General features: G+C 48.2%; 1 pseudogene; it reads right to left on the reverse strand.

The window, feature by feature from the left end:
- Positions 1 to 257: 257 nt before the first annotated feature.
- LOC116408424 lies at positions 258 to 4,292 on the reverse strand (annotated as a pseudogene).
- Positions 4,293 to 5,983: the final 1,691 nt, after the last annotated feature.

Below are 5,983 nucleotides of genomic sequence, written 5' to 3' on the forward strand. Positions count from 1 at the left end.
CCCTTTATTTTCACTAAGACCTGTGAGTGCGGCATCTATTTTCTGTTATATATATATATATATATATATATATATATACACACACACACAGTATATATATATATATACACACACACACACACACACACACACAGTATATATATATATATATACACACACACAGTATATATATATATATATATATACACACACACACACAGTATATATATATATATACACACAGACACACACAGTATATATATATATATAAACACACACACAGTATATATATATAAACACACACACAGTGTATATATATATACTGTAAGCTCATCCCCTCGCTGGAACAAGAGCAGGATGAGAGAAAGGAGCAGATCGTTTCCTAGGTAATACTGTAGCCCAGGTACCAGCACACCAGCCCAGCATATTGTAATCTGCCCCTACACAGTCACAGAGAGACTACAGAAACAGACTGCAAAATACTAATATTTGCACTTCATGTGTTACGTGGGAGCAATAAGTGCATACAGCTCTAGTGCTGCCCGCAAAGCTAGAGGGGAAGCTCTCCTCCTATCAGTATCATGCAAATGGAAAGAAGCAAAGTTGCAGCTGGTATTAATTTTTTTTTCATTTATTTTTGTACTGACTTTCTCCCAGGTACAAATGATAATTAATGACCTCGGCAAAGAGAAAACAGATCTATGATTATTTTGATGACTTATCTTTATATTATGTGTATAACACTCAGCAGTCTGGTATTCCCCAAGGCATAACTGGCCTCATTAGCAGACCCTAAGGGTAAGGCCACACGAGGCGTATTGCCGGCCTGCGGAGAAGCACTCATGTGACCTTGCCCTAAGAGGCCTCCTATAGTGTTTTATACATATGATTTTATACATCTCTTACCCTCGAATCTATTCTCTCCAAGCCCTAAAATAAGCAAGGGGTCAAAGCAGATCCACATCCATCTCCCCCTGCAGGCAAATGGTTATGCCCCTTAGCCCTATGATAAGATACTGAAAAAGCTCCCCAATATACTGTATATCTCAGGGCCTGCCCCCTGATTATTTCTTCTTAATATCCGACTCATAGTTTGACACCTCTATCAGATTCTGCTCAGGGTCCCGCATATAAACCGATATGATTTCTCCAACAGCGCCTGGCCGACTCACCGGCCCTTCTTCTACAGGCACACCGCAGGCCTGAAACATTGAATACATTTTATTACTTATTACTCTATGTAAGGAGAAGCCAGAATCTCCCTTTCCCTCCTAATAGCTAATTATTATACTTCCCTGGCCCTGTACGGAACATTATTTTTAGAGGGTTATACCCGGAGCTGACTGTTAGAGGGGTTATACCCGGAACTGACTGTTAGGGGGGGGGGGGGTTATACCCGTAGCTGACTGTTAGGGGAGGGTTATACCCGGAGCTGACTGTTAGAGGGTCCATCAAGTTCAACCCTTCCAAGTAAACCCAGCACACACAACCCACACCTACCAATCTATACACTCACATACATAAACTATATATACAACCACTAATACTAACTGTAGATATTAGTATCACAATAGCCTTGGATATTCTAGAGGGGTTATACCCAGAACTGACTGTTTTAAGGGTTATACCCGGAACTGATTGTTGGGGGGGGGGGGGGTTTATACCCGTAGCTGACTGTTAGAGGGGGTTATACCTGGAGCTGACTGTTACAGGGGTTATACCCGAAACTGACTGTTGGGGGGGGTTATACCCGTAGCTGACTGTTAGGGGAGGGTTATACCCGGAGCTGGCTGTTAGAGGGGTTACCCCCAGAGCTGACTATTATGTATACACAGAACTGACTGTTGGGGGGGGGGCTTATACCCGGAGCTGACTGTTAGAGGGGTTATACCCGGAGCTGACTGCTAGAGGGGGTTATACCCGAGCTGACTGTTAGAGGGGTTATACCCGCAGCAGACTGTTAGGGGTTATACCGGGAGCTGACTGTTAGGGGGGTTATACCCGGAGCTGACTGCTAGAGTGGGTTATACTCGTAGCTGACTGTTAGAGGAGGGTTATACCCGTAGCGGACTGTTAGGGGGGTTATACCCACAGCTGACTGCTAGGGGGGTTATACCGGAGCTGACTGTTAGGGGGGGTTATACCCACAGCTGACTGTTAGAGGGGTTATACCCACAGCTGCCTGTTAGAGGGGGGTTATACCCACAGCTGCTGTTAGAGGGGTTATACCCAGCTGACTGTTAGAGGGGGCTGACTTTTAGAGGGTTATACCCACAGCTGACTGTTAGAGGGGTTATACCCACAGCTGACTGTTAGAGAGGGGTTATACCCACAGCTGACTGGGTTAGAGAGGTTTATACCCAGAGCTGGCTGTTAGAGGGGTTTATACCCGGAGCTGACTGTTGGGTTATACCTGGAGCTGACTGCTAGAGGGGGCTGTTAGAGGGGTTATACCCGGAGCTGACTGTTAGAAGGGGTTATACCCACAGCTGACTGTTAGAGGGGTTATACCCACTGCTGACTGTTAGAGGGGGTTATACACACAGCTGGCTGTTAGAGGGGTTATACCCCGGAGCTGGCTGTTAGAGGGGGTTATACCAGAGCTGACTGTTAGAGGGGGTTATACCCAGAGCTGACTGTTAGAGGGTTACACCTAAATGTGATGGTCAGGGGGGTTGTTGCAGGGAGGGGTAGAAATAAGGCCTTACCCTTAGGTGTTGCACCACAGTGCTGAGTGGCGTCTCGGTGATGAGACACGGGTCAGCTGATCCCGGGGAGGGGACAGCCGCTTTCGGTTCAAATTCTTTCCCAGCCTCATGCAGATTAATCTTTTGCATCCCAAAGCTCAGAGCCTTCCTGCCTCCCTGAAATAATACAGCGTATTGAATTAGCACATATCCAACCTGTGGCCCTCCATCTCATATTGCACTACACTTCCCATAAACCCCCAAAGGCCCTGACTCTCAGAGAGCTTTCCCATTGCCTCCACCTGGGTATAAGTACAACAGAGACCTCTCTTCTCACACTGGGAAGTTTGAGTAATGGGATCAGCACCTTGAAGGTTGTGGCTTCCCTGCCAGCACCTTAGTGTAGAAGTTGATGGTTTTGTCCAGGTTGCGCACAGTCAGCACCAGGGGGTCCAGGCGTTGGATGCAGAAGGGAGGCTGAGAGTCGGAAAGATAGCGAACCAGCTGGGAGGGGACCTGTAGTAAAAAAGGAAAAATCAATATACAAATCCCCACCATGGCAGTTTGTACTGTTTCTCTCTCTCTGTGCCTTCTGATCCCCTCTGTAACAGGAGAGACTGTGAAAAGGTGCAGTTAAACATGTACAGAACTTAAGCAGAGTTTTCTGAGTGGGCAGGTTGTGTGTGTGTGAGCAATCAGTACATATGTGTGTGTATACATATGAGTGAGCACTCAGTACCTGGGTGTGAGTGGCACTCAGTACCTGAGCTGTATGTGTGAGTGGGCACTCAGTACCTGGGCTGTATGTGTGAGTGAGCCTCAGTGGGCTGTATGTGTGACCTGAGCTGTCACTCAGTACCTGGGCTGTATGTGTGAGTGAGCACTCAGTACCTGGGCTGTATGTGTGAGTGGCACTCAGTACCTGGCTGTATGTGTGAGTGGGCACTCAGTACCTGAGCTGTATGTGTGAGTGGGCACTCAGTACCTGGGTATGTGTGAGTGGCACTCAGTACCTGTATGGTGAGTGGGCACTCAGTACCTGGGCTGTATGTGTGAGTGGGCACTCAGTACCTGGCTGTATGTGTGAGTGGCACTCAGTGGGCTGTATGTGTGAGTGGGCACTCAGTACCTGAGCTGTATGTGTGAGTGGGCACTCAGTACCTGGCTGTATGTGTGAGTGGGCACTCAGTACCTGGGCTGTATGTGTAGTGGGCACTCAGTACTGGGGCTGTATGTGTGAGTGGGCACCAGTACCTGGGCTGTATGTGTGTCAGTACCTGGGCACTCAGTACCTGGGCTGTATGTGTGAGTGGCACTGTACTGTATACCCACTCAGTACCTGGGCTGTATGTGTGAGTGGGCACTCAGTACCTGAGCTGTATGTGTGAGTGGGCACTCAGTACCTGGGCTGTATGTGTGAGTGGGCACTCAGTACCTGAGCTGTATGTGTGAGTGGGCACTCAGTACCTGGGCTGTATGTGTGAGTGGGCACTCAGTACCTGGGCACGACGGGCAAGCAGGCGGCAGAGGGGGCAACATATCTGCATTGGGAGCTTCAGGTTCCGGACTGAATGAGACACAGGTGATTTCCTTGCTGCACTTCCTGGTGAGAAGGGGGCGGTGCCTCAGGGAGGGTGGGGCGGTGCCTCAGGGAGGGGGGGCTTTGCCAACTTCTGGTAACTGCTCGTTTACTCTTTTAGTGCCTTCACTCTGCTACTGTGTTTTTGGTACAAGGTAATGTTCCCAGGTCCTGTAAATAGTCAGGGGCACATGTAATGCCCACAGGCTGCTGTACTGACTGCTCTCTTATCCCACTGAGTGGGAAACCATTTTGCCTTTTACTAGTGACCATACCCCCCAACTGTCCCGCTTTGTACAGCACAACCCGCTGTCCCGGATTGTTGTTTGAATGTCCCGCAATTCGCAGTGATGCCTTCAGTTTCTGCCCCTGTGGGGGCTTTTGTTACCGTCTCCCGAGATGAGACTCTGACGCCATAACTGCTCCGGGAAAAGAGAAAGAATGGAGCGAGCGGAACAGAGCCCTGAATTTAGAGTGAAAGGAGCCGCTGAGATACTAAACTGACCCTGCTGGATTTATTGCTGCTGCCTCTGCCCTTCCCCGGCTCCCTCCCCCCTACAACCAAGGTGCATGTTATTCATTGGAAAGTTTCACTGATGCTGCTTCCAATTTCTTTCTCTCTGACTGCCGATCTATCTCTCTGTCAGTTTCCATCTCATTTCCCTTACCTCTCTACCCAGTTTATTTATAGCATTTAGGCCAAGCTCAGCCTTCCTTCATATAAAAGCTGCAGAGTCTGATGCTGAACTACAACTCTCAGTATCTGTTGATGTTGGTATTTGCAGTTTAGCTACAGCAGGAGGCTGCAAGTCACACAGCACTAATATAAACTATTGCCGAAATGGTATTGCTGCACTGAGTCTGTAATGAAATGCTAGAGGTCTCTTAATGTGGCTGTCATGGAATGCTTAGGGCATGTCATTATATGTGGGAGCCACTGTGTTAGTCTTAAAACCTAGTGCGTCTGACACTGCCATGCAAACCATTGAAAAAGGGTGTTTTTGTAAAATGGGGAGTGGTATTTTGGGGTGTGGCAAATAAGTGGGCGTGGCCACGCAAAGTGTTTGGTGCGCTGTGCGCGCAAGATCTTTTTGTCCCTGTTTATCATTTTAAAATGTTGGGAGGTATGCCACCAGTACAGCTCTGCGTATACTGTCTCTCTCTGTACCACCAGTACAGCTCTGCGTATACTGTCTCTCTCTGTACCACCAGTACAGTTCTGCATATACTGTCTCTCTCTGTACCACCAATACAGTTCTGCGTATACTGTCTCTCTGTATCACCAGTACAGTTCTGCGTATATTGTATCTCTCTGTACCACCAGTACAGTTCTGCGTATACTGTCTCTCTTTACCCCATTACAGCTCTGTGTATACTGTCTCTCTCTGTACCACCAGTACAGCTCTGCGTATACTGTCTCTCTGTACCCCCAGTACAGCTTTGCGTATACTGTCTCTCTGTACCCCCAGTACAACTCTGCGTATACTGTCTCTCTCTCTGTACCACCAGTACAGGTCTGCGTATACTGTCTCTCTGTACCCCCAGTACAGCTCTGCGTATACTGTCTCTCTGTATCCCAGTACAGCTCTGCGTATACTGTCTCTCTTTGTACCACCAGTACAGTTCTGCGTATACTGTCTCTCTGTACCCCAGTACAGCTCTGCGTATACTGTCTCTCTTTACCCCCAGTACAGCTCTGCGTATACTGTCTCTCTTTACCCCCAGTACAGCTCTGCGT

The sequence above is a fragment of the Xenopus tropicalis genome, chromosome 1 (assembly GCF_000004195.4).
Source record: "Xenopus tropicalis strain Nigerian chromosome 1, UCB_Xtro_10.0, whole genome shotgun sequence".
NCBI classification, from domain to species: Eukaryota; Metazoa; Chordata; class Amphibia; order Anura; family Pipidae; genus Xenopus; species Xenopus tropicalis.